At 39.7% G+C, this 7,500-nt stretch overlaps 1 protein-coding gene across 1 annotated transcript in view; it reads left to right on the plus strand.

Moving 5' to 3' along the window:
* Window positions 1-6,670: 6,670 nt before the first annotated feature.
* LOC113815365 (uncharacterized) overlaps window positions 6,671-7,500 on the plus strand; it is a 29,092-nt gene continuing 28,262 nt past the window's right edge. The window contains exon 1 of the mRNA XM_027367456.2: window positions 6,671-6,930. The gene's annotated coding sequence lies outside the window, so the exon portion shown is untranslated. The remainder of the gene's footprint in view (window positions 6,931-7,500) is intronic.

Consider the following 7,500-nt stretch of genomic DNA (forward strand, 5'->3'; position numbering starts at 1 on the left):
ACGCCCACACACGCGTGCTGTATATACTGATATGATATTATAAGCACATGCATATATATAAATTCCAATACACAGACATGTGTGTGTGCGTGTATTATATGCAAGTATGTATGTATGTGTGTGTAACACAGACGCACACACACACACACACATACATACACACACACACATACACACACACACACACACAGATTGAGAGAGAGAGTGAGAGAGAGAGAGAGAGAGAGAGAGAGAGAGAGAGAGAGAGAGAGAGAGAGAGAGAGAGAGAGAGAGAGAGAGAGAGAGAGAGAGCCCTTGACTACCAATGTAAACATGCTTAGGGGACCAAGGGAAGGTGGCCATCTCAAAATACCTGTACCCTTATAATCTATATAGATTCTCGATAAAGAAAAAATGGAGACGTGTGCCATTTATACGAGTGTTATTTCATTATCATTACCTTTATCATCATCCGAGATGCATTGGTGCGGCATCAGATGAGAGGTCAAGCATTCCTTTGTCAATCCTAAATTCATAAAAAGTTCTTGAAAAAGAATATTGGTTGATGCTAACAGGGACATGGTGAATGCCATACTCTTGAAACTATAGCTAAAGTAAAATGAATTAAAGGAAATATCAAAAACTCTCTTACGAATGATAAATATATATTATTCCCTGACATGGCGCGATCCATAAGCCAATCATCACTGCATCCGAGCGTAAATTTCAACAAAGCTTCATGCGGGAACGTGACGTCACAACCGAATGCGCTATTCACAAACACCCACAAAAGCTTGAATGTAAACCATAAACGAAGGGCAGGGGCGAGAGAGAGGCACGTTACAGGGAGATAATTTCTTGGTGCACACACTCTGACCTTTACGGAAGCAAGAGAGATCTAGCGTGACTATCAAGAGTTAGTGCGAGTTGTAAAACGCAGTATGAAGTTAGGTAGAGCCGACGGTCATTTTCAAGTCTCAGTGAATGCTTGAGCTTAAATGGGTGAACGATTCTATTGCCGTTTAGTCGAGGATCGTTAGAAGCGACACTGTGGACTGTGATATGGTTTGATTTAAAAAAAAGGTTTTCTTAGTTCGGTGAAGCAATGTACAAAGCAAGTTTCATTTGGCCATATTTAGCGAGTGCTAAGATGTAAGTGACTTTTAATTTGCCCTTATTATATTAGGAGAAAATAATGATGATTAGCTATTATCCCATTCTCTTTCGTAAGATTGAAAAACAAATATGGAAACCAACGATGATTTTCAAACGTGGTTTCTGAAATGGACAATCATTCATTCTTGAAGTGCATCGTATACCTTCTGTCTGTGATTCTCGAGTTGATAAATTAAAATTTTGAAGTTGAATACACTTCTTTCTTACTTTCAATCACAAAGGAAGTAAGAAAGTAAAAAAAGAAGAAAAAAAAATCCTAGTAAAAAAAATCTCTTCTGATTCCAAACTTCTCACTGGGGTCGCCCAGGTTGTTAAGGAGAAAAATCAAGAGAAGTTCTGACATATTGATCTGCAAACCCCACTTAACCGCATGCCTTTCCTTCCAGTCGCCGGTCTGTTTCATTCACTTCTTGGAGGGTTATATTGTATATGTAAGGTATCCTAGAGCTTATACAGTATGGCTACTACCTGGCCTCGTTTACTCTTCTTGCAAGATATAACGCTGTCATTGTCGCCACGTTTGCACACTTTAATTAGAAACTCAAGGCTATTGTGATTTCTTACTCCTTTTTCTGTCTGCCTCCTGCAGATCTACTGACTTCATGTCTGGATGTGTCTCCCAGACGTGAGTTATCGAGTTGGCTTGTCTTCCGGAAAAGAACTCGGACCACAACTGATACTCTAAAAAGACAATTTTTTTTTCTTTGTTAGAGCACTTGGATCATATTTTGAGAGAAAGGATTCTGATTTGTCTCCATGAAGTATCTTTGCATGTAGTCAGCTCCTTGATGTGTTGTAGTCTCACTGGATTTTGGATTAATATAATTTCTCGTAATTGTGGCTTTCGGGCAGCTGGTCCCGTGCCTTCGCTTTGATGGCCTTGTTGGTACCAGGACACAATTGAGTAGGATTTCTATCAGTCGGTATCAAGTGGCCCACATACCCTTCTTCATCGTTTCCTAATCACGAATAGCTTTCTCTTAATACTTCGACAGGAGGTTAGATCATTCGTCTGTGAGCTTCTGTGCATCGCCCAAAAGGCCTAGTCTTATCTTCTTTCCAGGCTGGGTGATGAATGCACTGGCTTCCTTCCTTCTCCATTGCCTAGTGCCAGTCCTATTGCTCACACGGTAGATATATTCTGGTTTGATAATGGGTTCATCATCGCAAAGAAATTGTTTTCCTCTTTGAATGGCATACAACTTTGATTGCATATCTCCATCAACAATAAAGATGACATCAGGTGGTGTTTCGTTGAGCTCGACCATATTTAGACTGAACCCTCCACCTTATTTCGTATTGGTGCTCTTGTAGCAGTTACGAATCTGTGTCTTTTCTTTCTCTTTTCATGATAATAGTTGGACATCATCATACCACCGACGGTCCCTGTATGCACGTCGATGATAAAACAAAGACCGATGTGAGTTTGCGCCCTCTTCAGTGCCGCATTGTCGTCTGGCGATGTGTTTATTACCTTATTCGTCCGGATCTGCCAAATTGTCTGCTAATAGCGTCTTTCTCCCCCTTACTTTCTTGAAAGGGATTAAGCAGAATGGCTTAATCTCCTTATGAAGGACTTGATCTCCTTACAAAGATGTTTACGGTGTCATGAAACGTTCCTGAGAAGTATCCATTCGTCTTTTGCAGGCCTGCATGTCCACTTCCATTTACGAGAGGGAAACGATCTTGAAGAGGAGTGTATAAGCACTCAGTTGCAGGCATTGCATACGACGGTCTCGTTTGTATCCCACGTAAGGGAAGTGGAGATGGCAGAAGCAATGCTTCCCCTGGGGCTGACAGAGCTGGTGAGGGAGGAAAACCCGCGCGAGGTGCCGGGAATGGCGCGCGCGGGTCAGAGGGGACAGGAAGGGCAGAGGGACGCAAGACCTTGGTGTGGTTGTGCTTCCCTCGTCGCTGCTTGGATTTTCCTCTCGTCGCTCATACTTTCATCATTCGATCTTACATTATTCATTTGCTGGCTGATGCCTTACCTATGAGATAGACGAGCAATGGCAGAAACTAGTATACTCATGTACACAGTCTGGAGATGATTTACACGGCGTGACTGTACGTTCCTTTGTGCTAAATACTCAGTGCGCATAATATTCTGCCAACTCAGATTTTTGGCAAAAGCGTTAACTTTTAAATAACAGTGAGAAAGCGTTTCTATGATTTTTTTCTGTTCTGTGAACCAAATTACCCCAGAAAGCAAGTACGAATGATTACTTTTAAATTAATACATAGGCTTAGAAATATGCGTTTACTTCCCCTACCTTCCTTACCTAGTTTTCATTCATATATATGGGAAGATCATATATACAAAGAGAAAGAGAGACATAAAAATCTATGGATATGGGTATACTGATGGATATGTAAATAAAAAGGTATTTGTTACCGTTTATATATATATATATATATATATATATATATATATATATATATATATATATTTGTCTCTGTTCATCCTCCCCCCTACACGCACGGAACATATAGGTGCACACACACACATATATAAAAATATACATACATACATACATATATATATATATATATATATATATATATATATATATATATATATATATAAAGTAGAGAGAGAGAGATACACACACACACACAATGACACATATATGTGTGCATATATATATATATATATATATATATATATATATATATATATATATATATATAAATATATACATACATATGTGTGTGTATATATATATATATATATATATATATATATATATATATATATATATATATATATATATATATATATATTAGCGGAGTACTTGCCTGCCTTTGTTTACCCCCGAACCCCATGGGCTCCGCGGCCACGTGATGCGAGAGGAGGCGGGAAGCGGCGGGGGAGCACGTGACACTCGGAGCCTGAGACATGATACCCATACTCTTGAAACCAAATACGATCGTTCCGACAGCAGTGTTGCACAATTCTTCCGGAGTATCAGTCATATAAAATTTCAGAAAATTGGTATGTCTTTGGTGATCAAGTATTTAAAGTACAAGAATTTAAAGTAAAGTTTAAAACTTATCCTTCAAACATGAAACCAACCTAAGATCATACAAATTTTAAGCAAATGGAATACTACTACTAATAAAATAAACTTACATTGTCGTAGCTCAGAATTTGTAATCTCGTTCAGTTTGAGTTATCAGTCGCGCTTTATATTATCAAATTTTCTCCGATACTTTAGCGATATATATCGTCATTGTTAGAATTGTTAAAATAAATATCCCCACTAAAGTTATGACATGAAGTAACGAGTTGTTCTCCCATTAAAATGAAAGACGTAACAAAAGAGAGAGAAAGGAAAACACTGGTCGAGTATTTTAATACGGGTCGTTCACTTAACGCATCCACAAAGTTACAAATATTTCTCATGACTCCCTTTACACCTGCAAAACGATATGCATGGACCATTAAAAACGCAAATACTTGTATAGTGTTCCTAGGTGTTGAGTGGAGAGTAGCTCCGCTTGACTGACAGAGGACCTTGACGTCTCGGTCTGTTCACAAGTGTAACGAAAGTGTTGCCATTTTCACAAGACTTGAGATTTTGTTTATCTACGAATTTATATCTGAATTGATTATTTTTTTTATCTATAATTCGCTTTCCAGGTACTTGGAATGCCAATGTTGCTCATGGTTTGTGTACAAGTAGAGTGCCTGAGTCGTATCTTCACCTCGCTTCTCTGCTTCTGAGTCATTTAATCTAGATTCACAAATGCCGTTAGTTCAGGCTACGACTCACCTCTAACATAAATAAGATAACTTTTTACAGGTTTATAATCCAATAGTCTTAGATGATTGCGAAAATGCGAAGGAAATACTTGTATATACTTATATATGTTGCCTGCAGTATACTGTAGTCAGGGAGACTCAATTACTCAGATCATCAGCTGTCAAGATCCGACAGGTGACTTCACGGAATTCTATGCAAGTCACATTCACGTCATACCACGCAACTTGTGCCCGTGTCAAGTCTGTTCAAATGCAGTTTACCTAAGATATTTTAGGTAGCACGGTGGGCGGTTTATATTAATAGCTAATAGCGGGTACTCGCCCATGCACTATGTATGTGCACGTTTTGTGTGTACCTTCACTGCAATGCCCTAAATTAACACAGTAAGATTTCTCAGCTATGTATAAGTACATAACCCTTCATTAGAATTCATATTAGTTTACTTTATCAGGTTGGAATGAAAGTAGAATGCAAGCAATAACACTTGTTTCCTCCTGTTTACCTCTTCTATACCATCCATTTGCTTATAAAAAAAATGAAAGTTGAAATATTCATCTTGTCGATACCAGCCTTGTGAACTTATCTGGGTATCGACAATCTATATATATCTTAACAGCAGATATCCAGTGACATTATTTCGTAAAGTATTACGGCCACAGACTATTCCAGAAAATTATTCCATTAAATGAATAGACACAGAAATCGGATCTTGTAGTCATATCTTTGCGAGAAGTCAGTAGTGTCAGAAATCTCGATTTTTTCAAGGTTGATTTCAATAACCGCAGAGCAGTTACTTCATTCACCGTCGATGAATGCGTTATGGATATTCCGGGGTCTGGACAGTCACGCATGACAGACTTGGAGAAAGTAAACTGACAAGGAACAGAACGCGAGCTTTGATGATCCGTGCGTGGATGAGAAGTGAGATAAAAGTGGGAGGAGGGACCCTTTGGGCAGATATTAATATGTAATTTTAGGAACAACGAAGGGAGGTAATTGAACGGTGCGGTCTTCCGATGACTCATTTGACCTTGGATGCAAAGGTGCTATATAATTCGCATGCCATCATTGGAAAGATAAAAGCAACAAGAAAGGTTTGCCTGCAAGTCTAGAACAGATTATCGTGCCAAATATCATTTGCATTAATCCGAGTCATTGTTACATTTACATATTTCACGACGGAAAAGTTCTAAAAGACATATGCGCGAACTTATAATTTATAATCTAATTTACAATTGAATGAAGTTGTGAAAATGCATACGGTAGAAGAATCTCCGCGAAGCCAAAATTCGCTTGTCACGTCAGAGGTTCTCTTGCGTCACATTCCTATTACGTGGCCAGGCTTATACCTATTTACCATATTCTATTCTTTTCATACCCGATAACATCTTATTTTTTACTTAATGGAACCAGATAAATCATTTAGTATAATGATGCGTAAATATAACGTTTACTTAGCAAAAGTGACGCGAGAATCAACTTTGTCGTCTACGTCGACTTTTAAATCGCCCGCTTCTGATGGCTCACGCAGACGACACCACCACCAAAACAAAGACAGAAATTGTAAATAACAGACAAATAAAGCACGGCATTCTATTTAAGATCATCCTAGCAATAAGAGCATACTCTCAGTAACAGACTCCATATCACACAATCCCCAGACGAGACACAGTGCATCCATATATTTCCATGTACTAGTTTGTGACGAGTTGTTTATGTGTGCAGGTGTGTGTGTGTGTGTGCACCTCCGCACTCAGCTGGGAGTCACGAGAAGTGCCAAGGCTGTGTGTGTGTGTGAGGTCCTGACATGGTCATTACGGACTCGCAACTCCCCATAAACCTCCCCGCGCGAGATTTGTAGCCGAGAGTCTCCTGCAGGACTCGAGTGAGGATGGGGAACTGCCTGAAGAGCCCGACATCGGACGACATCTCCCTCCTGAACGGGTCGGAGAGAGACAGCTCGCCCTCGGACCAGATGATCGAGGCTCACTCGGTTCCACAGCTCGAGGTGAGGTGGTCCTTCGCTCCTCTCTGGCTCCTGCTGAGTATGGCCTCGTTTCAGGCGTGAGAGGACGGCAAGGGATCGGTTTGGGGGGCCAGACAAGCTGTGTGTGCGAACTGTTATATTGATTGTCCTTGAGTTACTACGGAAGTTTATGGGGAGATTCCCCAGCTCCCAGGGAATAGGAAAAGGTTCAGGGGTTCTCTCAGCTGTTAGGCGTCTTGCCCTAAAGGAGACTTGGATGTTTGCTCAATTTTGAACAGGAAAAAGGTTAATGAACCATTAACTGATGTTCTGCCATGTTCCAGCACTGTCAGATGATTGAGGATGTTTAGCTTTCATGATTTATCTTATGAAAATAGGAAATTTGTCACAACATTCAGTGAATTAGTATCACACTGTACCTTGAAATAAATAAGTAACTGTGTATGAGAAGTTGTCAGATATTCAGATATGCACAGAATAACAGCAGCATATGAGAGATTCAATCAGAATTAGAGGGATTTGTGTTTACGTTATTAGAGATCGGACAGCTGTTGGGGATATTGTCAATATACAGTAAATTGTATTTGCTGC

This window comes from Penaeus vannamei, chromosome 16, assembly GCF_042767895.1.
Source record: "Penaeus vannamei isolate JL-2024 chromosome 16, ASM4276789v1, whole genome shotgun sequence".
Lineage (NCBI taxonomy): Eukaryota > Metazoa > Arthropoda > Malacostraca > Decapoda > Penaeidae > Penaeus > Penaeus vannamei.